At 35.9% G+C, this 25,038-nt stretch overlaps 1 long non-coding RNA gene across 1 annotated transcript in view; it reads right to left on the bottom strand.

Annotated features, from left to right (window-relative positions):
- Window positions 1-25,038, bottom strand: part of LOC145723713 (uncharacterized) — a 50,003-nt gene that overhangs the window by 23,092 nt on the left and 1,873 nt on the right. Inside the window, exons 2-3 of the long non-coding RNA XR_014148969.1 lie at window positions 13,384-13,491; window positions 6,827-6,944 (exon numbers count right to left, since the gene is read on the bottom strand). This is a non-coding gene — a long non-coding RNA (uncharacterized LOC145723713). The remainder of the gene's footprint in view (window positions 1-6,826; window positions 6,945-13,383; window positions 13,492-25,038) is intronic.

Genomic DNA, 25,038 nt, shown 5'->3' with positions numbered 1-25,038 from the left:
CAGGGAATTTGATACTCAAAATATTTCACCCAAATGATTATTTATTTTTTATCAAAATATTTGACATCCAAATGAATTATTCTGTCACAAAAAATATAACAGAAACATTAAATAACCTCCAGTTCATAGTTTTTTTCTAGGGTTGAAATAAGGAACAAAGAAATAAAAATATTTGTTATTTGATATCAAACAACTTAAAATGTTTTGTGGACTTCACTGCATTTTGATGGAAACAACTGTTTTCTTGGTTTGAGAAAGCTTGGCCTCAAATTTGTTTTCAGCCAATTCCAGCAAATTGCTAGCTATGTGGTATTAGAAGAGATTCTCCAGTAGTGCTCTGTAGAAGTTGTCCCTCAGGGTGTGTGGAATTGAATATGCTGCAGAAAATCCATCTCCTTATCTTACACATCCATGGGCTATGTGAGGGTATTAAGACCTCTGAGTGTTCTTTCAGGAAAGAAATTCGAAACTCTCTTTAGACTAGCATTTCTCAAACTTCTTTGATCACTGATACTTTTTTTTTTTTTTGCATGTAACAACTTTTAACCTGCATATCATATTTTTGTAAACTCAGTAGTAGATGATCGATCTCTCTAACCCTGTAGAATGGAGATAATATAATCTTCCTGTCCACATGCACTGACAATTTAGTAATATAGTATGAGGATTCATTATGAATTATAATACTGATATAAAAAATTACTGTTATTGTATTCATGAATAATTTTTTTAAAAACATTACATTTCTTATTCTTTCTTTGCAGAGGCAAAATAGTGAGTTGATAGAGGGTTTAGCCTTTGTCTTAGAGATGAGTAAACAGTCCTAAAAAAATCACATGCCTTACCCAAGACCTCCCAGCAGCAGGTAACTAAATTGGGATGATAAATCAGATTTCCTGACCCTTGGAACAGAATACTATTTGCTTTTTCGCTCTGCCTCCATATGATCACACATCAAACCATTCATGCATAGAACTGCTGAAGAGGTCTAGAAGAACTGTAAAATTAACTCTGCACAATACTGAAGTGGATGAAAGTAGGAAAGAATCATTGTTTAAATATCCACACACAGGATATTATAATCAGAGATGAATGGGACATATTTGAAAATGCTTTTTATCCCAAGTAGTTGAAAAGTTCTTAAATGAATGAACTACAGTTATCTGAAAACCTATGTAGCTTGACACGTTCAGTGAAAAATCTAGATAAATGAAATGTTTTTACCTAGGTGTCTAGACTACAACACTGCTGTTTAATTTTTGACACTGATCTCCAATATCGCTGTTAATACAGAATTCAAATATGTGTTCTACCCATCCCCCATTCTCCTTTTTTCTTTAAATCTTCTTTCCTTCTGTTCTATCCTTCCTTTAATCTTCTCATTTTATTTCCTTTGTTGCTATGGTCACTTCTGTTGAAGCAGGTCCTACATGAAAAGAGGGAGTTTCGCTAAAAGAGAATAGGACTGGCAGATGATTCTTCTCTAGTCCTGAATGTGTTTGCAAAGTGATCATTTCAAAGTGACACGCGAGACGCTGAAAGCACAGACAGGAAGATGAGAAAGAGAGGGCACTGGGGAGGCTAAGAAAATGCTGGTGTTTTTGTACGTCGGTATTTTCGTGGGTTCTCAAACTCAGAAATAATTTCGGAGATGGAGCAACTAGTCAAAGAAGCTTGAGGGCCCTCGTTCACAGTCATAAGCAGCATGAGGACCAAAGGGCCAGAATTCAAAATATCTGTCCTCATTTCCCGTCTGACATTTTATTTTTCCAACTGGATAGTTATCTGTATGAGTGGAACACATTCTAAAATAAGAGAATGCTTTACAAACCAAAACTCAAGGCTTGAAAGTGAAAAACATTTTATTTTCACTTTAGTTAGCTATGAAAACATGGTAATATTTCCAGGTATTTCAGTGTTTTGTGAGGAAAGAAGAAAATGTTTAAAATAAGGATTGGTATGGAAAATTCCAGAATATTTTGCTTATTCTGTGGACACCAATGTAGTTTCATTAACAACTTTAGTGCATGAGCCTAAGACTGAAATATGTGCCTGTACCTAATACATCAGAGATGAAGTTTTTAAAAATCATGCCTTTAATTGTAAGTAAGATTTCTTTAGCAGCCATATTGAGTACAAAATGGAAAGTACTTTCTACAGGAAATTGAAAAACTGCTCCATAACCAAAAATCATTTTCAGAAAAGGTACTTGATTCTGGAGTTGACGCTTTCTCCTCTGTCTCCACTTCTCCCCTCTATGGAGACCCCATAGGCAGCGTCGTACAAGGGCTCATGTAGGTTTCCTGGTGCTGAGGAGGCCAGCTGGTTTGAAACATCAGCACCTACACATAACTTTGTTTAAACTGCATTTGCATTTCATTTCAGCTTCTAAAAAGTGAAGTTGGGGGTTTAGTCAGTAACTCGTTGGCCCAGGAATATGGGCCAGATTGGGCTAATAAGTTTCTAGAGAACAGTAATTATTGCAATGATAATGAATGATGACATTAATAGCCATTGTATGCCCTAGTGAGCAACTGATACTCTAATGAAAATTATAAGCCAGTATGAGTTTTTAAGATATTGGGCTGATATTTGGTTTCAGAAAGGAGGAAGAGTCTGGGATATTTCTGTGTAGCAAAGCCAAGTAATACAGAACAAGGGTTAATCCCAGGAAGAATGATCTGAGTAGATGAAATAACTCATTTATCTGTCACCTACATGTCCTGCTGGTAATACTCTGAGTTCACAATTGTACTAATAGACCTTGTCTGGGTTCCTACTTAATTTTCTCTTTCGCTTACTGACAACTTGCTTAATTTCCAGATTTGCTTCATGCCCTCTTGCAAATGCCTTAAATCATCTCTTCATCATTACCTTTTCCACCCCTACACTCACTCTATTGATTCCTTCTGTTTGCCCATTTGAGAAACACAAGAAGAATTTCTCTCTGCTATCCTATTCTATGTTGGATCAAAACATAGTCCATTGGCATTCTAGAAGGAATCATAAAGTCCTGTGCTAAATACCGGTGCCTGAGTGTAGTATCAGATTCATTTCTTAAACACTTCAGATTATAGTTCAAACCTCTCCAAGGGGAGGGCTGAAGTTAAGTATTGTTTCCAGAGCTTCCAGTATCTAAATATAACCTGCTATTCTGAAGATTTTTTATGAAAGCCATCTTAGTGGGAAAGTTTTCTCTGAAAGCTTTTCACAGATAAGCATATTTTTAAGGTCAAGGATTAAAAATAATTCTATGTCCAAAGCGTTCCATCACAGCAAAGCTCCCTAAAACACCCATTTATTTATCAAGACTTCTTGTTAACAGTGTCCACGGTTAGGGGAGAAGCTGATAACTGATTTACATCTCTGGTTCCAAGGGGAAGGATGCCTTCTGTAGGGTTTCTCATAACAAAATCCATGCAGTGCAGATGTCCATGCTCTACCACCTGCCTCCTGGATCTGAATATAAAGGAGTAATGGCTGATAGACTACATTTCGAACAATCATTCCAGGATGTTTCAGTTTCATATAAAAGTTTTGGACTACTGCCAGATGCATGGTCCTGAGAACAAAATGCTTTCTTGATTTCATTTCAATGAAGTATATACACTGATTAATTTAAAGAGCAATTTTAACATTTGTTTAATATGTTAAGCAATATGAATATTGACCTGCTTCAAAATTATTGTCATTGTCTAATAAAAGTAAGCTTAGTGACCTGGGCATGAACAAGAAGTGGTTTCATTTCTCCCTCTCTTTCTGCACCACGCCTCAGACCACTGGGCATCTCCAGCAAACGGCAGAAAACTGCCTCTCTCTTGGGCAACAGCTGCTTTCTGACGCAGCTAAAGTCTTACCTCCTGGTCAGTACCCTCTCCCCTCTTGGTACCTCTTTTTCTGTATCTATCAAGTTCCCCTAAGATAGTCACTGCAGAACTTAGACAGGAGCTGAGTGAAATGGCTGTGGGAGGCTTAGGCTACCAGAGTGACCACAGGCAGAACTCTCGACCGGTGGGCATGCAGGAGCAGTGGTGCCTGTGGACTGTGACTTTTATCATACTCGATTCCAGTATTAGAGCTTCACATGCCAGGCACCTAGTTAGGAAGTGCGCCCATCAATCCACTTATGCAACAAAATAAGCTTTCTAAAAATGAGGTTAGTCAGTGCTGACTAGTATGCAATGAAATGGCCCTTTCAGTTCATTTGTATATGCAATTATAAAATGGTACAGTTCCAATCACTCTTCTGTTAAAAGCCTGGGGGCAAATGTATATTGGAATGCAATTTTTTTTCAGATGTTAGAAAGTTAAGACAATTTTCAGCACCCATAACGAACATTTTATTATTTCTGTGGCAAATCTATGGATATTTTACAAACTAGAACAAATAAAGTATACAATTAGCCTCTGAGAAAGTAACACGAAAGAAGCTTCCCACATCCAGAAGTTGTCTTGGCACTCACAGCTAGACCACGCTATCCTCCTATTATTCTACATAAGCAATCTCATAGAAATCCAACCTTAGACGATAGTACTTTGATTTTATGATATGGTGGGATAAAACATGGCCACTTCATAAGTTTTTCTAAACACAAACAAACAAACAAAGTGTCAAACGTTCACTCTCTGGGCTAAAATGAGTGACTGCTACTTCTTTACCAATTGTGTATTGGCAAAGCTTTATTTCACTGCAGACTGCTTTCTCAATGAGATACCCAATCAAAGATTTGCCCTTGCCTCTAACAGCATCCTTTCTAGAACTAACCCCACTTCCTTAGACTCTCCAATATCAACCAAGCAAAGCTGAAGACCTGTGACTGGTTCTTTCTAAAAATCCCTTACTGGCAACTGTGTGGCCCAGTCAGTTAAGCTTCTGACTCTTGATTTTGGCTCAGGTCATGATCTCAGGGTCATGATATGGAGTCCCGCATCAGGCTCCGCTCTGGATGTGGAGCCTGCTTAAGATTCTCTTTTTCTCTCTCCCACTCCCTTTGCTCCCACCTGCTCTTATAAATAAATAACTCCCATACTGATCCTCCAGGGTTCCTCATGGTATATGTTCTCCATTAAATGAGGTCCAGTAAGTCAGGTGACATTTTACATTTTAGAATTCCAGATACATTTTGTGCACTTTATATATTTTTGGAAACCATTTGGCAATATGTATCCAGAGCTTAAAGATGTATACATGCTGACCTAGTAATATCTTCAGGGAAAATATTAAATTTAGATGATCTCTTCTGGCATTACTTATGAAAGCAGAAATTCAGAAATAAAAGTAGATATCCATGACATGGGTCTTGGCAATGATTTTTTGGATATGACACCTAAAGTTCAAACAACAAAATAAAAAATAAGCTGGAATACAAGAAACCACCAACAAAATAAAAAGGAAACCTAAGGAGTGGGAGAAGATATTTGCAGATCATATATCTGACAAGGCATTAATATCTAAAAGATATAAAGAACTCATACAACTCAATAGGATAAAAATAAATAATCCAGTCATTACGCTTTATACTGTTAAACTTAGACTGTTTATACTTACACTATATATAAGTATAAACTTATACTGTTGTATGTCATGTATGTATTTATGTATATAATATTGTATGTCAAATATATCTCAATAATACTGGAAGAAAAATAATTTAAGTAGCTATAAAAAATACAATCATGCATCCATTAAATAGACTATTATGCAGCCATATAAAATGATATTTAAAAGGGTTTTAGTGAAATACTTATAATATGCTGAGTCAAAGCAAAAGATAAATTCATACATAGCACCATCTCTTGGAAATTTTCCAAATGAACAAAAACACTGGCCAATTTTAATTGATTTGTATATTTTCTTTACTCCAATGTTTTCTTCTAGACTTTTATATTTAAATTCTGAAATCACTATGAGCATGGATTAGTGTTTTGGAGATATAAACATCATGTATATTTGGTAGCCATTATTTTGGATAAAATCTCTGTGGAGGACACATGAGAGAGAGAATTTAATCATTCCTAAGAATCTTGTAGGATAATAAATAAGGTGAGGAACTTACAAATGAGACAATTAGATATAAAACAGCCATTTAGCATTGGAGCAACAGGTACAGTAAACTGGCAATCAAATGTGAAGTAAGCAGGAGGGGGCAGTTTGAGGCAAATGTATCTATATTTATATCTATATATATATCTATATATTTAAGCTAAGGTGCAGAGCTTGTTTACTACAGAGAAAGGTGATGTGGGTTGTAAATACAGAATTAAATTTGATCTTCCTTACATTATTCCAATTTGCTGAATAAATCAATCCAATGGATGGTATAATTTCCATTCTTTCTCTTTTCTTTACTTGTGAGCAAATAACTTTGACATGACGGAAATAATTTTTTAAAAGAGAAGCTGTATTTGCAAGGGTTAAATAATTCAACTTGTCAACAGCACTTCCTCTAAAATATATTTGAAGTAGAGAAATCCTTAGGCGATTTACACTTTCGGGTGAGCATCTTTCTTTGGCATTTTATTCTCTGTAGTAATTCCATTAAAAGAGCACAATTTATTGCACATCTGCCTTTGCAGATTTTATCAATGCTGAAACCTTTTAAACTGAGAATGGGATTAAATAAACCCCATTTACCAATGTGGTAAAATATAATTGACATCCAGCCCATTAAATGGCCAGCTAGATCAATATATCCACTTGGCAGCAATTTCCAGAAGATAAGGTGAAAACCTCCTGTTCTATTTGATAGATGAGTAAACTTAAAGGGAAGAATTTACAGTAGATTCAGCGTATACCTTGAAGGAATGTTCATTATTCTCAAATTACCTTCTTATGTCAGCAGATTTGTGGTTAGTAAACAGGCCATTTATACTCCTCCTTCTGCGTGGGTATGGAGGCGTCAGCAAGCGAGTAACTAATGTGGAAGGCAGACCAGTGTTTGAACCTATTTAATAAAGACGAGATTTCAAGTGTGATTAAAAGATATTTATACATTTTAATTGGCTAATACATACTGTTCAAGATCAGCCCAACTAATATGGCTTTCTATATGAAAGTGAAGAAGGGAGAGTGTAAAAACACAGGAAGCTAAAGAATGTAATAATAACCGTGACTCATAATGTGCTTATGAGTCTGTATACAAGTGTTTTGTGTACTTATTAATTTAATAGGAATCAGTCAAAGGAGGGAAACTAACTTGTGTTTACAATGTGCCAGAAACTATTCTTAACAAATTTACATACATTAGTATTTGTTTAATCTTCACAAAACATCTTTGAGGTCTATATCATTATGGATATGGAAACAGAATCAGAGTGAACTACCCCAAAATCACAATAAAAAATATTGAGACTAGTATTTTAATTTAGGCTTTTGGCTTCCTAGAACCACTGTTCTATAAAACAAAATACCAGAAATAGAAGTGTAATGTGTATGTAAAGTGTATATATATATTTTTGATATAACACTTTATATATATAATACTTCACATCTCTTTATGTATATATGAATACAGATGGTCCTAAATTAAAGCTGAGTATTATAAATGGGATTACCTTGAGCTTAACATTGCAGGGTGACACCAAAAGATATCTTTCCCCCACTGCATTGCTCTTTTATGGGCTCTCCCTGATCAACCCTTTCTTCCTCCTAGCAATCAAGAGCATGGGAGGCGGGAAAGACGAAAAGGAGTTTTTTGCTGCCTTGTCTCTGGCTCCAAGGTAGAAACCAGATTTTATATCAGAAAGAATTCAAAGGGTCCAGTCTGAGGTTCTCTGTCATTGTTGTATAGATTTGGAGAAAGCACTACAAGTCAGAGGATGAGGGGTGGATAGAGGAGGACAGGGAGTGTTGGAGTGAAAGTTGCTCTGAGAAGGATCAGTATTAAAAACAACCCCAAAATCTCTTAGCATGATAAGGATAAGCCCTTTGCAAATATTTATCTTGGTGGTTTACTATATAAAAATAAACCCACAGCTGCTGGTGTGGACGCGGTCTAGATGAGAAATATTGCTCTGGCTTTGTGACAGTCCAGAAGATGAAAGAGTCTCCCTTTTTCGGTGCTATGGGCACACAGCGCTATCGCCTCAGCTATCTCCACATGAGCCCCGTATTAAGAAAGGAAGAATTGATTTTCAGGGTAAAGAGGCTTTTGAGTTAATCTTCCTGTATACACATGTATTAAGCATGGTCGGTTGGAGTAAGTAATTCACTCCTGTGTCCTTTAAGTCATGGATTTAGCCCTGATGCAGGTGGATATTTATGACTTTTTGTGAGCTGCGAATTATGACTGACCCCAGGTTACACGGGTCTAAATACGATTATAAGCATCCTAACATGGCATGGTGCCTTTTTAAGGGAAGCCAGCCTGTTAAATTGTGATTTCATATTTCCAAGGCAGCACGGGGAGGATGCTCTCACTCCCTGTTTCTTACTCACAGTGCATCATAGATGTTCAGCACTTACTAAAACATCTTCTGTGCTTCATGCTATGGGAAACTTCTTAAGTGCCCTTTGTAGCAATGTCAATTTTCAGGGTTTACCTAGTCGTGAATATGGGAAAGGAAGGAATTCTGCCTACTGACTTAGACGTCCTTAAATCTTACACTTGGTGTTAGAGCCTCCTTGCTTTCCTCGGTTGGGTTACAAGGTCAATTTTCAGCTTATCGCTGTCTCATAAAACTTCTGACACCTTCTCCTTGGATGAGGGTTGCTCCCTTTGCATAGGCAGCAGGGAGAGGTCAGTGTGAGATAGAACTCATTTTTTCTCACTGCCATGTGTGGATTGTTTGCCCACGGCTTAGTTTATACATGTTTATCAACTATAGTCTCCCTTAAAACATTATTTCACAACTTCAAGTGTAATGTGAGGATCTCGTAGAAGTAAACTAGCAATTCCTCCTCATTGTCAGACTTTTGACTTTTACATATGCCATAAATATGTCTGTTGCTATTATTTTTTTATTCAGTTTTTTTAGCCACTGAAAATAAAAAGAGAACTGAATTTCATATTTACCTTTACCTGTGTAATTTTGTTGGAGGAGGTATTGAGAGGACATTGAGTGTCAGTTGACCCTCGAGCTGGATCCTAGCTCCTCACCCTCTCCTCTGTCCTTGAAAAAATGTATGTTCTGATGGGGCCAATTTCAAGGACTTAGCCTTTTTTTTTTAAGATTTTATTTATTTGAGAGAGAGAGAACAAGCGAGAGAGAGCACAAGTAGGGTGAAGGGTAGAGGGAGAAGCAGACTCTCTGCTGAGCAGGGAGCCCGATGCGGGACTTGATTCCAGGACTCTGGGATCATGACCCAAGCTGAAGGCAGATGCTTAACCGACTGAGCCACCCAGGCACCCAAGGACTTAGCCTTATGAGAGCAATGTATTGAGACCAACTGGATGGTGTATATGACTGAACCCCATTAAGGCCTCTATATAAACTTTTAAGATTCTGGTGGGCAGGTTTAGAGATCTACATATCTTGTGGTTGTCCAAGACAAGACTCATCTGTAAGTTCTCTTGCTTATTTAACCTGCCAGCTCCCAATCTGGACTGGCTTGACTTTTTCTTCAGTCTCTCCTTGCCCTCTGTGTAAGAGGGACACTCCCAAGCTTATGAACAAATTTCTGCTGTTCTTCATTTATGTGTGTTTGACTGTATATGTATGTGTAGGTATGTTTAGTTCCAAGTTTCTGTTAGATGTTATTCCTTTTATTTAACAATTCCTTTAATATTATAGTGTGAATGTACTGTCAAAAATTCCATCAATTTTGCCTATCTGAAAAAAATCTTATTTTTCATTTTTTGAAAGATATGTTTCACTGGATATAGAATTCTAGGTTAACAGATTTTCTTCTTTCAGTATTTTAAAGGTATAACACCATTGTCTTTGGCTTGCATAAATTTCCATGAGAATGTTGATAGTCTTTGTTCCTTTATATGTAATGTATCTTTTATTTGCTGTCTGTCTTCAAGATTTTCTCTATCATTTTCAGTAATTTGAATCTGATATATCTTGGTGATTTTTTTGCTGTTCATTTACTTATTTGATATTTATATACTTACTTATTTTGTACTTATCCTGTTTGGTATTTCCTCAATTTTTTGGATCTTTGATTTGTTTTCTTGTGTTAAACTAGAAAATTCTCAGCCATCATCTTTTGAAATATTTATTTTGCTGTTCTCTCTCTCCTTCTCCATATCTCTGCTGGAATTCCCTATTTGTTCATGCATGATGTCTACCTTTTCTAATAGAACCTTTAACATATTAATCATAATTATCTTAAATTCCCTGTCCAGATGTTCCAACATCTAGTCTGTATCCCAGTCTGGTTTTGGGAATTAATTTTTCTTTTTCAATATATTTTTTAAAAATTTTTAAAAAGATTTATTTATTTATTTTGGGGGGGCAAAGGAAGAGGAGAGTCTTTTCTTTTTTTTTAGGTTTATTTGTTTATTTTTAGAGAGAGAACGAGCATGAGTGTATAAGCAGGAGGGGCAGAAGGGGAAGGAGAAAGAATCCCAAGCAGACTCCACACTCAGCACAGAGCCCAATCGGGGGCTGTATGCGGGCCTCAGTCCCAGGACCCTGAGATCACGACCTGAGCCGAAATCAAGAGTTGGACACTTAACTGACTGCACCACCCAGGCACCCCTCTTTTTCAGTATTTTGTTCTACTTCTTTTTTTTATGCTTCATATAAGTTTTCGTTGAAGCCAGATACCTTGTGTAAGGCAGTGAAGACAGAGATAAATAAAATTCATGCCAGAAAATGGGCACATTTCTTTTATTGTGGGATAAGGTATAGTCAATTGAATAGGTATTTGCTGGGTTTGGTTTTGTTGTCCCTACTGTTACTTTAAGCATACTATAGACTTCAAAGTCCTATGGCATTACATTCTGTTTAGCGTGGGGACCAGCCAGCTGGTTGAGAGTTTTCTTCAGTGCGTGCTCCACCCTCAACTTCATGATTTCTCTCTGCACCTCGAGCTCAGAGAGGCTCTCTCTCCATGCTCTTCTACCATCCCCAGCAGTAGATGGCTGTTACATGTTGCTCGACTCTTACTAGGCAGGTTTGGGGAGAGGGCAGTATTCTTTACTGTTCTTTTTCATTCTCAGCCTTAGTTGAGTGCTGTTTTCCTGAATCCTTGGAGTGGGGCCTTCTCAGTGATCCTGCCCCTCCCCAACGAGCAGGGATGTGCAAGTGCCCGGCCCCAAGAGTTTCCTGCCCTTTGCCCAAGATGGGTCTTCACAAATGCTGTCAGAGTGAAAGGTTTTGCTGTCCTTCCTTTAGCATCTTGAGGCTTCTGTTCTATAGGGAAGATAGGAAAGCAGGATCCAGACAGGGTTTGTATAATTTCCCACAATCTTTTGTTTTCTAGTTCTAGAGAATTCAGAGATACCATGCAAAGCACCAAGATAGGAACACAGGCAAATAAAACAAACTGGTCTGTTTAGGTGAATAGAGGAACTGAGAACAAGATTCTCAGGAACAAGACAGAGTTCAAATATTATAATCAAGACATATAAGGTTAGAGTTTTATAATCAGAAGAACGACTTCATAGTAAATGCCAGGATGACTCTAGGTGTGGGAATGGAGAAACAGAGGTAAAACTAACTTACATGGCAACAGAGGAGACATGTACCTTCCAGATGTTTCTGAGTAAATTTAAATTGATATTTAAATGCCAGATCATCAAAATATACTGTCTTAGTAGTCAAAATCTGATGTATTAGTAAATAGAGTCAGCTTCAAAGTGCTAAAAAATTTTTTAATCTATTCTTTATATTGCAGGGACTCTAATACACTTATTAGCTCCTTATCTTAAGTTGTTTAATGTAGATCCAGCTTCAGCTAATGGCAGCAACTCACTCTGACTACTCATCTTCATAAGGATTGAGATTTTCAAAGGTAGAAAAAGAAAACAAGAAATGGAAATATTAAAGAGGATATTTAGCACAGAAAGTTATGCCAGAAACTGAAAAGATAAATTCATGAACTAAGAAAAGTCAGGGAAGACAGAAGACCATGAAGTAATGTGACTAATGGAAGAGATAAGTCAGCATGTTTTCAAGAGAATCCTATCTGACAATATCTGTATGTCAGAGGTTGTGAAAGATTCAAGTAAAACTAAAATGCAGTCTCTGATCTTGGGACAGGTACTTACAAATTTGGAGGAAGACCAATCTTACACACATGAAGCTATCAAAAAAAGTTGTAGGGCGCCTGGGTCACTCAGTTGGTTAAGCATCCAACTCTTGATTTTGGCTCAGGTCATGATCTCAGGGTTGTGAGATAGAGCCCCATGTCAGGCTCAGTGTAGAGTCAGCTTGACCTTTTCCCTCTGCTTCCCCCCCGCCCCTGCCACTCTTTCTATCTCTAAAAAAAAAAAAAAAAAAAAAAAAGTTGGTCTCTCAGAGTAACCTGTGACATCATGTGAGATCTGAAGCTATTTTCTCCAGCTTTCTTCTCCTGGACTTGCTTTCTGTATCTGCCTCCATGGACCAAGTCTCAGTGCTTGAAATGCACTGCTCACTGAACTTCAATGATCTACACCATTTTGTTTTTCTATCTCTGAAATGCTTTTCTCCCTTCCATTGTCAGTGCTTACTTTCTTTTGCTCCTTTCTGTTTATCCCATTTTCTTGTTCTCCTCTGCTATATGTCCATCAAAAGATTGGTCTTATGTTTTTTTTTCTCTCTCTCTCTCTCTCCCTCTCATCAACAAAACTCCAGATATTCTTTTCTATTTGATTTTTAGAATAAAACTGATATTGAATTGATACACTGGTTCTGAATCCTAAGTATTTGTTTGGATACTCTTCTGTCATACCCTCATTAAACAAATTTATGTTTATTAAACACCAGAGGGTGCAAAAATGACTCCAAAAAATAGCAATAATAATAACAAATGATCATTCGTCCAAGCCTTTATTTATTCCACAGATATTTATTGTAAGAGTAGGGACCTTGTCTTTTTCAGTTATGTCATATTTCCAACAGTTAAATATATAAACTGGTACAAACTAGGCATTCATTGAACATTACTAAATTACTTAATGAAAGTAAAGGAAGCCAAGAGTTGTGTTAACTCGGGAGGGAAGGGGAGATGATAGCCATCATTAAATAAATGAAATAACACGGGGTTATAGTAGAGAGTTGATATTCACTGATTAGGTGAATTATTAGGTGAAAATTAGGTTAATTAAGTGAAAAATTTTACTCTGCAATGAAAGTGATATATTTTGGATTTTTTTTTTTTAATGGCTGAAAGCAAAGATTGAATAATTGGTATCTATTCCTAAAGAACTACAAAATCTCGATTCCATAAACATTTTAAGAAAAAAACCCATAGGAATTATTGACTATATAGGATTTTAATATTCTTACCTGAAGGCAGATTGTGTGAAATCCTCCTGGTACCTCACAATGGGACAATGTCCTCATTAACACGTGTAGCTATTTGCATCTAAAGCTTTCCTTTATCTTCTTTGTCATCTCTATAAATTGCTGAAACCTGGAATAAAATAGATGATTCCCCAAAGTAACACCAGGATATGTAATGCTGAATTTCATAAATAATCTTTTTTTTCTGCATCTTGGCACAGAAAATTTCCTGAAATATAAAAACACTATTCCCACATTTGATGTAAATAGAATACTCACGCATTTTAAATATTCTCAATATGCCACTCAGTTAATACTCTAAACAAATAGCATGCTTCTCAAAATTACATATTAACTCCAGGGAAAGGAGAAAAGGAGAAATTGTTTCCTCTGCAGTTATGTACAGCATTTAAATATCACACAGTACTCTTTGAGGGTCACAGTTTAACATCTCTCTTAAAGGAGCACCTTGGAGATGTGTGCACGAAACAGGGATAAGGACTTCTTTTCTACATGTGGTAACATTGAATAGGAAATAGTTTACAATGAAAAGTATATAAATAATCCAGTTTCCTACAGCATTTAGCACAGCCAAAGTATATGAGTCACAATTAGGAAAATCTGAATGTGGTCCCTGCAGCTGAATTTGGTCAACAGAGTATATGCTCTGAGCATTCAAAGTGAAAAATACCAGAAGTTCAGTGATATATTTGTAGGATGGAGCATTCATTTAAAAAACAAGGAATGTATAGATACTTTGATACCATTTGAACTATTTCTTTTGCTTCAAAGACATCATTTTACTTAATATAGAAACCCTAAAAACATTTTGGCTAGAGGCAGGAACAAAAGAAAGATGCCTTCCATTAGCATTATTATTTATCTTTGGTGCTATTATCCAGTGTGGTTAGATAAATAGAAGTTTAAAATTTGGAATGTTTCTGGTGACAGAACTAGGAGAATTAATTTTTTTAAATTAAAAAAAACACAAGAAAAATCTGATTGCTATTGCTGTGTTAGCAAATCATCCCAAAATTAAGTGGTTTAAAACAACAATTATTTCTAATCACTCATGATTTCTGTGGATTAGGTATTTGGGAGCATCTCAGCTGTGGAGTTCAGAGTCAGCCTAGTCCTGGAGCCATCTCAAAAGCTTCTATACTCATATATCTAGTACCTGGGCTGAGAGCTGGATGTTGAAAGAGCTGGGGCTCATTGGTATCTCTGTCTCTTTATGTAATTTCACCACACTGTTTCTCCACCAAGGCAATCACAGGGCTGTTAGATTGCTTGCATGGTGACCTAAGGTTCCAAAGACACATTTCCTGAGATAGAAAGCCATATTGCAGGTTTCAAGTTTCATCTTAAGAAAATCATGCAGCTATCTTTTGAAAATACAATTTTCTATAAGTTCATTCAGATGGAAAAATGCAAATTATGTATAGCCTATTGAAAACAGATCTATATTTAATATAATATTTCAGGAAATTCCCAATATATGGAATATGTAAGTGAAAATCATACAACCATAAGTCACTCTATAAGAAAAGATTGTCAATTCTTTTTTTAACATCAACTATTATTCAGACTAAAATAATATATATATAGTGACTCTAACATAAAAATAAAAACTTTTGCATCATTACAAAATAAATGATTGCCACAGTTAAAAAAAATAATAGCAAACTTGTAAAGTTGTAAGAAATGTTTACAGCTTCTATCATAGACAAAGATTTAATCCTTCTAATATTTAAAAATATTCTTCAATAAATAAGATAAAGACTAAAAACCCAATGGGGGAAATGGGAGAAGAAATAAAAGAATATTAGTGAAAATAACATATAAACAGTCCTTAAACGTATGAAAAGTACTGAATCTCATTTATAATAAGAGAAAGAAAATTAAAAGTATACTGAGAAACCCCCAATTCACCTATCAGACTGATACCATTCCAAAATGTATTAACATACAATACTGGTGAGGCCCATAAGAAAATATGAATGTACTGCTTTTTGAAATTATAATTGTCTAGGAAGGGCCTTTTGTCAATTTCTTTCAAAATTGCACTTCAGGAGATATAGTTGTGGTAGCCAGAATTCTAAGGAGGTCCCTAATGACCGATGCCCTTGTATAATCACAGCCCCTTGGGTATAGGCTAGACCTATAACATGCTTAACCAATAAATATAGTAAAAGTGATGGGCTATCATTCCTGTGATTGTGCAAGTTATAAGTTTGCTCTGAAAGGGATTTTGCAGGTGTAATTAAAGCCCCTAATCAGTTGCCTTTAAGTTAATCAAAGGTGAGAATATCCTGAGTGGGACTGATCTGATCGGGTAAGCTCTTATTAAATAAAAACAAACAAAATAAAACAAAGAAAGCAAAGTGCAGAACAATGCTGTGGTTACAACCAGTTACGTAACAAAAGGGGAAAAGGAATATAGATTTCTATTTGCTTGTCTAAATATAAAAAAGAACCTTTGAGTGAAGCAAAAATAGTAGTAGTCATTTGCTATGGCATCTGGAAGATGGGATCTAATTTGAAAGAGGACAGTCAAAGAAGGTAACCTTTTTACTGTTAATGTATTATTTAAAAATTTTTAATATATTTTATTTTAAAATGTTAAAAAATAAAAGTATGAATGTCAAAATCTGTAATCAACTTTTAAAGAATACCACAATGCAGGAGAAATATGTATCAATGAATGAAGGCCAAGAAGATTCAAGAACATTAACACAGTGTAAGAGAGTGGACAGAACAGAGCCAGAGGATTCAAGGTGAGGGTATATAGCCGGCTCACTGTGGAATGGTCTAGTTTTGAGTACTGGAAATGGACAGATACCTGGGATAATGAGACCCTGTCATTTCTGGAGGCAGTCAGGTATTGGTTGGGTCAGGTATAGGGCATGATGAGCCTGGTGACTGGATCGGAGAAATAGCGGTCTATAGCCACACTGTTGAGAGCCAACTCTGGTTTCTACCCAAACAGGCAAACTCCTTTTTCATCTCTTAATTCCTATATTTCCTATAGCGCCACTTCTTTATTTGTTTCCAGGACGCTTTTTTGCAAGTCACATGGTGTTTCCATGTCTTTGATGTAAATATTGCCAACATTATAGGACAATCCTGCTGATAACATCGGTGAATTCCCAGTGTCTGTCCTTGAGGGATCTCACAGTGGCCTCTCTACTTCGCATTTCTAACCACTCATCTTTTATTGCCAGAGTGATCCTGCCAGTATTTTCAGAAACAAACACAGGCCAATATAATATATTTTATTGTTTGTTTAGTGAGAAGATTTAGGCCTTTAAGCAGGGAGACTTAGAGACATCTTAAAAGTGCTTTGTAGTTTAAAAGCACGTCTGTGACTTCAATATTGGACTAAGGTATTGTCATAATAATGATATCTGCAGATCAGGTGCAAAGAATATGAATGAAAATAATCTCTCTGTCCTATTCAGTGCGTATCTCTAGGATCTGTTTCTACATTGGGAAGCTGTGGGGAACAAATCTGAAGCTGATGCTTTGCACTTCATCTGGTACCATTAGAGGGCCAGCCACAGCCCCCTCCCCTCCCCCCAGGCAAGGGAACCCGGGTGTATTTTCACTCTTTCATTATTCATTATAATTCTCCACTCTTTAAGCTGCAACTTGGGAGTCATTATGCACTTTTGGGAACTGTATTAGCTATAGCAGGCCACTAGAGAATATATAGTATGCAGAAACTGTAATTTACAAAATACGCTCTAGAAAAAGAAGCCAGGGAATGAAGCTTGGGAAGTGCTTCCTTTTCTGCATTGCCAATATACACTATGGGAATTAAACTCAACAACCTCATCATGACATAAGAGCTTCACAAATAGGAGTCTTTCTATTGTGTAGAACAAGACAATGCAGAGAATCTCTTGTTTCCACATGAGCTATTGTTATAATAAACACACATTCCCATGGTTCTCCTAATAGCTGTGGAACAAGAATACTAGCGAGATCCTTTCCTGCTTGATAATTCTCAGGATGGATGAGCTTTACTTTCTTTATTCTCCTATCAGAATAAGTAGCCAATGAAGCTATGTGATTTTTGTTAAAATTTTATTTTGGGGAGAGTAGATAATTGATGTGAAATCATTGAAACTTTGTTGTGGATATTTCCAGTGTATAGATAAACCATTACTAAGTTAATCGCTGCTGACAAGAGACAGGTCTTTCTTTTAGCTATTGAGGGACTGCTTGGTTGTTTCCTGGTTTTGGTGATTATAAATAAAGCTGATATTAAAAAATAGGATGTAGGTATTTGTGGGAAATACATCTTCACATCAGTTGGGGTAAATACCTAGAAGCACATTAGAGGCAGGAGGTAGAAGAACATTAAATATAGCTTTGTAAGAACCGCAATGCTGTATTTCAAAGTGACTGTGACATACTGCATTCCCAACAGCAATGAAAGAGTTTCTGTTGCTATTCATCCTTGACAGCATTTATTATTGTCGCTTTTTTGGATTTTAGCCATTCTAATAGATGTATAGTGGTGGTATCTCATTGCTATTTTAATTTGCAATTCCTTAATAACAAATGATGGTGAGCATATTTTCATATGCTTATTTGCCTTCTGAATATCTTCTTTTATGAGGTGTCTGTTCAGTTCTTTTGCCCATATTTTAATTGGGTTTATTTTCTTATTGTTGAGTTTTAAGAGTTCTTTGGACACTTTGGATACCAGTTCTTTATCAGATCTGTGTTTTTCAAATATTTTCTCCCAATAGGTGACTTGTGTTTTCATCCTATTAAGTTATGTTTGTTTGCAGAGAAGCTTTTAATTTTGGTAAAGTCCACATTATTTTCTTTCATGGAATGTGCTTTTTGATGTTTTATTTAAAAACAAGCCCAGATGATTTCCTGTTTTCTTCTAGAAGTGTTCTAGTTTGTTTATCGGTTTTGTTTGCTTTTGTTTGCTTATTTGTTTACATTTATCTGTTATCCATTTGGATTAATTTTTTGTGCAAAGTTTTAGGTCTGTGTCTAGATTCATTGTCGTTGTTGTCGTTTAATGTGGCTATCCAGACAATACTAGTGCTTTCTTCACATTCTGTATACCTTTCACTTACTTTTCTTGTTATATTTCATATTTCTTGTCAGCTGAACTTCCAACACAATATTGGCTAGGTGTGGTGAGAGGGAATGTCCTTGTCTTGTTCTCAGTCTTGGCGGGAATGTGTGTATTTCCTTACCATTAAGTGTCATGCTGGGTATAAGTTGTTTGTAGACATAATTTATCAAATAGAGAAAGTTTTTCTCTATTACTAGTTTACTAAGTTCTTTTAATTATAAATGGGTATGGTATGAACTTTGTTAAATTCATATCCTGAATCAATTTAAATAAGCATATGAGCCTACTAATTTAGTGGGTTACATTAATTAATATTTAAGTGTTAAGCCAGACTTGCATACCTGGCAAAAATCCCACTTGTCCATGGTACAATTCTTTTCTGTATATTTTTGGATATTTTGTTGAGGATTTTTACATCTGTATTCATTAGAGATTTTTGTCTGTAGTTTTCCTTTCTTGAAATGGCTTTGTTTGGTTTGGGTAGTAGGGTAATGGCCTCATAGAATGAGTTAGGAAGTGTTCCCTGTGTTATATTTTTGGGAACAGATTATAGAGAATTAGAATCATTTCTTCCTTAAATGTGTGGTAGAATTCCCCAGTGATATTATCTGCATCTGGTGCTTTGCCTTCTTTTTTGAAAGGTTATTAATTATTGATTCAACTTATTTAATAGATACAGTCTGTATTTCTCCTTGTGTGAGTTTCGGTAGTTTGCATCTTTTAAGGAATTGGTCCATTTCACTTAAGTTCTCATATTTGTGGGTATAGAGTTGTTCATAGTATTCCTTATTATCCTTTTTTTTTTGGTTTTGTTTTGAGAAAGAGAGAGAAAGAGCACATGTGTGGAAATAGGGGGCGGGGAGGGATAGAGGGAGAGGGAGAAAATCCTAAACAGGCTCTGCACTGAGCCTGAGACAGGGCTGGATCTCACGACTATGAGATCATGACCTGAGGCCAGACCAAGAGCTGGGCGCTTAACTGACTGAGCCACCCAGGACCCCCTCCTTTCTATCTTTTAAATGTCTATGGAATCAGTAGTGATAACTCCTCTTTTATTTCTGATATTACTAAATTGTGTCTTCTCTTTGTTACTGTAAGCTTGACTAGAATTTTGTCAATTTAATTGATCTCTTCAAAGAACAACCTTTTCGTTTCATTGAATTTCTCCATTGGTTTCCTGTTTTCAATTTCATGAATTTCTGTTATATTTTTATTATGTCTTTTTTTTCTGCTGGCTTTAGGCTTATAGTTTCCTATGATAGAGGTTTGGAGTATTGAATAGCTCCTTCATTTATCCTAATATATGCATTTAATGCTATAAAAGTCCATCTATGAACTGCTTTTGCTGCAACCACACATTTTCATAAGTTTTATTTTCATTTGCTTTAATTTTTAAAACTTTCTCTTGAGACATCTTTAATCCATGTGTTACTGAGAAATGTGTTGTTTAATTGAGAAATGTTTGGTAATTTTCCAGCTGTCTTTCTGTTACTGATTTGTAGTTCAATTCCACTGTGGTCTCAGAACATAGTTTGTATGATTTCTATTTTTTAAAATTGTTAAGCTGTGTTATATGGACCAGAAGTGGTTTATTTTAGTGAGTGTTATAGGTGAGCTTGATAACAATGTATTCAGCTGTTGTTAGGGGGAATATGCTATAAATATCAATTAGATCCAATTGATTGATAGTGCTGCTCAAGTCAATAATATCCTTAATAAACTTCTGCGTGTTCGATCTATCGATTAGAGGGGTGTTAATGTCTCCAAGTATAATAGTGGATTTTTTTGTTTCTCCTTACATTTCTTTGAGCTTTTGCCACACTATATTGATGGCTTTTGTTAGGTGCATACATGCTCAAGATTGTTAGGTCTTCTTGGAATGTTGACCCTTTTATAATTGTTTAATGCTCCTCTGTATTTCTGATAATATACCTGGTTCTGAGGTCTACTTTATCTGAAATTAATACAGCTATTCTAACTCTTTTGATTAGTGTTAGCATATTATATCTTTCTTCATCCCTTTGATTTTAATCTATCTGTGTTTTTATATTTGAAGTGGATCTTTTAGACACATCTAGTTAGGTCTTGCTTTTTATCTATTCTGATGGTTTCTATCTTTAATTTATTTAGAGCACACTTTACGTGGTTATTGATATAGTTGGATTATTATTTACTATGTTTGTAACTCTTTTCTATTTATTGAACAGGTTCTTCATCCTTTTTTTTAATTCCTTTTCTACCTTTTCTGGTTTTAATTGAAAATTTCATATGATTCCATTTTATTTCCTCTTAGTATATTCATTATACTTTTTAAAAAATTAGTAGCATTCCTAGAACTTGAAATGTACCTTTACAATTTACCTAAGTCTGCTTTCAAATAGTCTGTACTACCTCAAGGGTGGTGCAGTTTCCTATAAATGTGCTTCTAGCTCCTCTTTCCAAACCCTTATTACTTTGCTGTCATTCATTTCCTTTATCTGTATGCTATAATCATCTAATAAATACATTGTTGCTTTCATTACTTTGAAGAAACAGGTATCTATTGATCAGTTAAGAATTAGAAAAATTAAAAAATCATTTTACTTTTATTTTTTGATGTTCTTTCGTTGATATAAATCAGAGTTCGACATTTTTCTTCTGAAGAACTTAACAATTCTCACAGGACAGGTCTGTTGGCCAAAAGTCACCTTATATTTTACTTGCCTGAGAAAATCTTTATTTCTTCTTCCCTTTTGAAAGATACTATTGTTAAATCTAGAATTCTAGGCTGGTGTGGTTTTTTTCCCCTCCAACACTTTAAATATTTCACTCCATTCTTTTCTTGCTTACATGGCTTCTGCTATGAAGTCAGCTATATTTTTTTAACCTTTTCTCTCTATAGACAAGTCCCCCACTGCCGCTTCTTTTAAGATTTTCACTTTGTCTTTGGTCTTCTGAACTCTGAATATGATATGGGCAGATACAGATTTTATGATATATTTCTGGCTTGGTGTTCTCTAACCCTCATAGATATGTAGTTTTGGATCTGCTATTATTTTCAGAAAAACATCTTCTCTGATCTTCAAATATTTCTTCTTTCTTTCGGTATTTCAATTACATTAATATCACACTTTTTGAAATTGTTCCACAGTTCTTAAACATTGTGTTCTGTTTTTTAAAATTATCTTTTCTCTTTGAATTTCAGCGTGGAAAGTCTCCTGACAAATTTTCAGGCTCACTGATGATTTCCTTGGCTATGCCCACTGTAATGATCATTCCATCAAGGGCATTCTTCATTTCTGTTACAGTATTTTGAGTTCTAGCATTAGCTTTGACTTCTTCCTAAAGTTTTCAGTTATCTATTATCTGCTTGCTCTAACCATCTATTTTTGCATGTTATCTGCTTTTTCTAGCACAGCCAGACTCTATTAGTTTAAATTTTCTATTGGATAATTCCAAAATCTGTATCATATCAAAGTCTGATTCTGATATTTGTTTTGTATCTTCTGTGTGTTTTTCTTGCCTTTTAGCATGCTGTGTAATTTCTTGTTCAGAGCTAGACATTATGTATCAGGCAAAAGGGTCTGAGGTAAATAGGTCTTTAGTTTGAAGTTTTATGTTCACCTGGCTAGGGGTTGGGCTATGTTATATTTGCTGTAAATTGAGGTGCCATAGGCTTCAAATTCCTTGAGGGTCCTTATTTTTATCTCTCCTCTTGTCTTCGGGCTTGTCTAAGAACTTTTTTTTTAAAGATTTTTAAAATTTATTTGACAGAGAGAGACACAGTGAGAGAGGGAACACAAGCAGGGGGAGTGGGAGAGGGAGAAGCCGGCTTCCCGCTGACCAGGGAGCCCGATGCGGGGCTCGATCCCAGGACCCCAGGATCATGACCTGAGCCGAAGGCAGACGCTTAACGACTGAGCCACCCAGGCGCCCCTTGTCTAAGAACTTCTTAAATAGAGTCTGTACCTTACAGCTACTATAGCTGCAGTCCATTTTTATTACACTGGATCCCCAATGATGTGTTGATTAGGTATGGGAGAGGGAAAGGTTTCCAGAACCTTATGATTAAATCCAGTGATTTAGTGAGCCTATGTCCACGGGCTGTGACTTTCACAAAGGTTTCTTATCTTCCTGTCCCCTTAGGTGAGACAGGAAGGCAAGACAGGATTAGTCAGGGATAAATGCCCTTCCCCTAGTGGGATAAGGTTCTGTTAAGGTCTTTCCCTTTGGAGAGTAAGCCTCTATCAGAGAGAATGCTCTGGGAGTATTTCAGAATTGCTCCTTCTACCCTCCCACTTCCAGAGACGTGTGGGGATTTTTCTTGACTCTTCATCATGAGAATGGTGGGTTACCTGGAAGTTAAGCCTATGAGATGGGGGGGATCCATCGAAGACTGAAGGTGTCCAGGAATTTTTCCCTTTAACACACAGCCTCTAACATTTTATCAAAATTACCATTAAATGTTTCTACTAGTTTATGACTCCAGTGGCTTCTACTTCAGATTTGTTAATCTCAGCTATGGTTTTCTGTATTTGCCTGTTCCTTTAGATTTGGGGGAGTCCATTTGCCCCACATGTCTACTTTTTGATTAGTGTAAGGAAAATCATTGATATTTTTAGTTCGTTCAGGTTTTTTTGTTGTGGGAAAGATGGGGGTAGCACTTTTGAAGCTCTTTACATGTTGGAGATGAGACTGGAAGAAACAGGTTCTTGTCTTGAAGAAAAAGAAAGGTCTCCTTTAAATGTTTAGTTCCTTCTAATTACTATATTTTTATTTTTCAGTCGTTTCTTTGCCCTAATACTGAATTTCATAAAGATATTTATACATTCATATTTTGACAAATGAAGGCCAGGCCATCCTTAGAAAAAGCAACAGGACTCTGGGTTTGTGAGGACATTTGCTTAGAGGAAGTTCATAGACAGAGCTGCTATCCTTGAAAAGCCAGCACATCTGAATTGGAAAGGGCTCCAAATTGGAGAGACCTCAGAAAGTGGTGTTACAGACCAGAAAATATGCATTATAACTTAAAAAAATTAGCCTTATATCTTCAATGATTATATTTTCTGAACAAAGACTTAGAGCATGTAGTGAATTAACCAAGTAATAGTGTACTTGCCCAACATTCAAAAGCTCATGTGCCTATAGGGACCAAGCAGGTAACATCAATATGTTACTCAAGTAGTAACAGGAGCATGGGAAGGATGGGTGGAACTAACAGACAAAGCTGCCACATTAACACATTTAAATAAAAAAAAAAAAATCAGCCAAAGAAAAAATGCATCTGTGTGCTCTGTGCAGAATAATGACTACTTGCTTTTCATTTATTATGTATGCGGCTGATTTATTTATTGGGTTTCTACCATGTAGGCTCAATAAAATGAAATATTTTAGATGAGAAGATAGAAAACTTCATCTATGACAAAGGGATTATTATGCTTTAAGGAAGGAAAGTCGATTTTTCTGTTTTCTTGTATGTGCAGGAATTTGCTACTGAACTGAATTTCTTATATGTGTAGGCAAGAAGCTTAAAAGAAATGCCATCCTAAAGTATCTGCTCGGTGGCCAGACCCACTTTAAGAATGTCTATTGTAAACTTCTTGTCACATTCTTCAATATCTCCTGGAGGCAGCTCAATGCAGTTCCAGGAGCAAGAAAAGAATTTTAGAAAACAATTGGACAATATAATAATTAGAATTAAATTATTCATCATGTTTGACCTGGTAATTCTACTTTGAAATTTATCCTTAGGAGCTCATACAAAATACAAACCAATATTTATGCAAAGAGCTTCCTTGTCTATACAACAAAGGATATGCACAAACAAAAACAATCTGAATATAAGTAGATAAAGCTATGAAATATTAAAATTATATATAATTTGATGCAGACATTAAAATTATGTGGGCCAAGAAACAACAACACAGATAAATACACAAGTATATTTAAAAAATGAAAATGTATTTGTGGCACTCTAAAACAAGATGTATAAAAAAGGAAAAACATACCAACGTTTAAACACTATTACTCTTGGTTCAGTGGCATCTGAATCCTGTCTTATTTTCTATCAATTTCTTATTCTCTTGTCTATACTTTTTATCATAAACAGAAAGTACTTGCATGATTAGGGGAAAAAAAACAAACCCTAAATACCAATTCTGGCATATTTCCTCAAAAGATTTCATAACCCCCAGGTATTTTCCATGATACTTTTATTTATTTTTTTTTAATTTTTTTTTAAATGTTTTATTTATTTATTCATGAAAGTCAGAGAGAGAGAGAGACGCAGAGGCAGAGGGAGAAGCAGGCTCCCTGCCTAGCAGGGAGCCCGATGCGGGACTCGATCCCAGGACCCTGGGATCGTGACCTGAGCCGAAGGCAGACGCTTAACCATCTGAGCCACCCAGGCGCCCCCATGATACTTTTAAAAACTTGCTAAATATTAACAAAATTACATCATTAAATAATTGAAATTCCTTTTCACTAAAGTGGAAAGCAAAATATTTATTTAAATGACTGTCACTTGGAGGAAAAGCCACAATCTGGAAATTGCAGGGACGAGGGCTACTACAGGC

This window comes from Leptonychotes weddellii, chromosome 10 (assembly GCF_054177405.1).
Source record: "Leptonychotes weddellii isolate Sample4059 chromosome 10, ASM5417740v2, whole genome shotgun sequence".
In the NCBI taxonomy this organism is placed as follows: Eukaryota; Metazoa; Chordata; class Mammalia; order Carnivora; family Phocidae; genus Leptonychotes; species Leptonychotes weddellii.
Note: the sequence above shows the minus strand (reverse complement) of the source record. Positions and strands in the feature narration are given on the sequence as shown.